The sequence below is a fragment of the Euprymna scolopes genome, chromosome 40, assembly GCF_053919585.1.
Source record: "Euprymna scolopes isolate OS-2025 chromosome 40, ASM5391958v1, whole genome shotgun sequence".
NCBI classification, from domain to species: Eukaryota; Metazoa; Mollusca; class Cephalopoda; order Sepiida; family Sepiolidae; genus Euprymna; species Euprymna scolopes.
The window spans coordinates 21,062,791-21,067,003 of record NC_136521.1 but is presented as its reverse complement, the minus strand read 5'-3'; positions in this window follow the sequence as shown (position 1 = coordinate 21,067,003).

Genomic DNA, 4,213 nt, shown 5'->3' with positions numbered 1-4,213 from the left:
TGAAACAGATACGGCACGTTCTTTCGCCCCTATTTATTTGTCCCTCCTCTCACGAAGTCGATTTTTAGTTTGAGGGGTATATTCAGCTCCCTCAAAAGGGTCACTCTGGGTGGTAAAAAATATACACTACTTTTTTCGTCTTTTCAGCACTCACACTTCTTCAGTGTCGGACGATTACCTCAGCTTTCCCTTCAGAAATGAGGGGGAATGTCTGCAAGGATTATTATCTATGGAAGAACAAATACTACACTTTCATCCCAGCCTTAACTTAACATTCTTTAAACACACACTTACCTCTTTATTCTTTCTTACATATCATCAAACACATAAAATAAAAAAAATTACACAAACACATTAAATCAACAAATTACACAATCACATTCAATAAACAAATTACACAATCACATTAAATCAACAAATTACACAACCACATTTAATGAACAAATTACACAACAACATTAAATAAACAAATTACACAACCACATTCGATCAACAAATTACACACCCACATTAAATACACAAATTACACAACCACATTTAATCAACAAATTGCACAACCACATTCAATCAACAAATTACACAACCACATTTAATCCACAAATTACACAACCACATTTAATCCACAAATTACACAACCACATTCAATCAACAAATTACACAATCACATTTAATTAACAAATTACACAATCACATTAAATAAACAAATTACACAATCACATTAAATCAACAAATTACACAACCACATTAAATAAACAAATTACACAACCACATTAAATAAACAAATTACAAAATCACATTAAATAAACAAATTACACAATCACATTAAATAAACAAATTACACAATCACATTAAATAAACAAATTACAAAACCACATTTAATCAACAAATTACACAACCACATTAAATAAACAAATTACACAATCACATTTAATTAACAAATTACACAACCACATATAATCAACAAATTACACAATCACATTAAATAAACAAATTACACAATCACATTAAATAAACAAATTACACAATCACATTTAATTAACAAATTACACAACCACATTCAATCAACAAATTACACAACCACATTTAATCCACAAATTACACAACCACATTAAATAAACAAATTACACAACCACATTAAATAAACAAATTACACAACCACATTAAATAAACAAATTACACAATCATCAAATCAACAAATTACACAACCACATTCAATCAACAAATTACACAACCACATTTATTCAACAAATTACACAGCCACATTAAATAAACAAATTACACAACCACATTAAATGAAATAAATTACACAATCACATTAAATAAACAAATTACAAAATCACATTAAATCAACAAATTACACAATCACATTAAATACACAAATTACACAACCACATTTAATCAACAAATTACACAACCACATTAAATAAACAAATTACACAATCACATTTAATTACCAAATTACACAACCACATTCAATCAACAAATTACACAATCACATTAAATAAACAAATTACACAATCACATTAAATAAACAAATTACACAACCACATTAAATAAACAAATTACACAACCACATTCAATCAACAAATTACACAACCACATTTAATCCACAAATTACACAACCACATTAAATAAACAAATTACACAACCACATTAAATAAACAAATTACAAAAACACATTTAATCAACAAATTATACAATAATATTTAATCAACAAATTAAACACCCACATTAAATAAACAAATTACAAAACCACATTTAATCAACAAATTACACAACCACATTAAATAAACAAATTACAAAACCACATTTAATTAACTAATTATACAATCACATTCAATCAACTAATTACACAACCACATTTAATTAACAAATTACACAACCACATTTAATCAACAAATTATACAACCACATTTAATCAACAAATTACACAAACACATCAAATTAATAAATTACATAACCAAATTAAATTAAGAATTTACACAGCCACATTTAATCAACAAATTACACAACTACATTAAATAAAAAATACACAACCACATGCGATTAACAAATTGCACAACAACATAAAATTAACAAATTACCCAACCACATAAATTAAAAATTACACAACCACATTCAATTAACAAATTACACAATCAAATTAAATGAAGAATTTACACAACTACATTAAATCAACAAATTAAACAACATTAAATCAACAAATTATACAACCCAATTAAATTAACAAATTACCCAACCACATTAAATTAACAAATTACACAATTACATTAAATTAACAAATCACACAATCACATTTAATTACACAATATTTAATTATTCAAATTACACAATCACATTTAATTACACAACCACCTTAAATCAACAAATTACACAACCACATTAAATTAACAAATTACACAATGACATTAAATCAGCAAATTACACAACCACATTAAATTAACAAATTACACAACCAAATAAAGTTTACAAATTTCACAATCGAATTACCCAATCACATTAAATTAACAATTTACACAACACATCAAATTAACAAATTACACAACCCCATTAAATTAAGCAATTATGCAATCGCATTAACTTAACAAATTACACGTTCTATAGACACACTTAGGTGGGGGTTTCAACCTTATTTTGCTTGTGGATCCCTGAGAGTTATTTTATTATCAGATATGCATATATAATTTTTTTTTAATAATCATATATTTCTTTGCAAATTAGTAAAAACTCGCAAAGAATCAATTTTGTTATCTTGAAAAATATCAATAAACATACATCTAGTGAAACAAAAACTGTAGAGACAGCAAACATAGAAGTGAAACTGTAATCCTAAGAATGCTTGCCAAACGGATTAGTGTAACAAAAAATTAAAACTGAAATTTGCGATCAAATTCCTCAAATTGGAATCCATTTTGAAAAGCACATGTGGTTGGCTAAGTAAAAGTGACGCTAACAAACGCTAATAAATCTTACAGTCAGTAAACACATAAAAAATGATACATAAAATTGCGTTTTCTTGCTATTTGTTGTCTATCTGTTTATATTACTCTCTTTTTTGTTAACTATACTGCACAATCAGCAAAAGCTGTATTTCCATTTCTGTGTCCAGCTAAAGGTCGGGAACCACACACGATACACTTCCAAACCTTATATGTTTCGAATCAATATGATCTAAAAAATAAAATTAGTGGCGAGAGCAGGTCAGAACTGTTAAATGTTCTTAAAAAAACACCGAAACTAGGTCAAATAGTCGGCTGCTGCTAACTTTTTCTTTCTCTCGTTTGACAAAACTTATGCATGGGAAATAGATAGAGAAGAAGAAGAAAGAAAGAATTCATTTTTTGTATGATTTAGATTCATCGCACAATTCTTCTCTTTCGTTTCGATCGATGTAACCTCCGACTTTCTTCAGGTGTAAAAGTCGCTATGTTCGACAAAGGAGAAGAGGGGGTTAGCTGTACACACCGAAGTTTCGTATCTCTCCTTTGCCAAACATTGCGACTTTTACAGCTAGACAAGGTCGGAGGTTACATCGACTGAAACGTTGTGCAGATAACACTCAAAATGCGAAGAATTGTTTGGTTAATCCAAATAATACAAAAAACAAAAACGCATCTAATCTACAGGAATCATTTTTTCAAATAATTTTTGATAAAGAATTGGAGAACTGTTCAAAATATTAAACTTAACATTTTATATGCTTTCGCGTTTGCCATATTGGGTTTTATTTGACAAATGTGAAGAAGTTCATTACTTTTAGCCGAGAAGTGAATTTTAATATATATATATATATATATATATATATATATATATATACGTTTTTATTTTATATTACCATATCTTTCTGTTAATGTTAAGATACGGTAATAAAAATAAAACGCATATTTGCTCTACAACAGTATTGAGAACCTTCTTCAGTTTTTATTAATTACCATCTCCTCTCTCTCTCTCTCTCTCTCTCTCTCTCTCTCTCTATATATATATATATATATATATATATATATATATATATAATGTAAAGCTGAATGTGTGTGTGTGTGTGTGTGTGTGGTCACGAATAGGCTCCTATATTGTTGACTATTTTAAAAAACTGATTACATATAATGATAGAAAATGTATCGAGACATAGGAATGGGTATGTTTGATCTGGCAGAACGGCGGTTCATTAAAATTGTGGGGTCTGCGTTCGCGACTGGTCCACAAAGTATGGAAA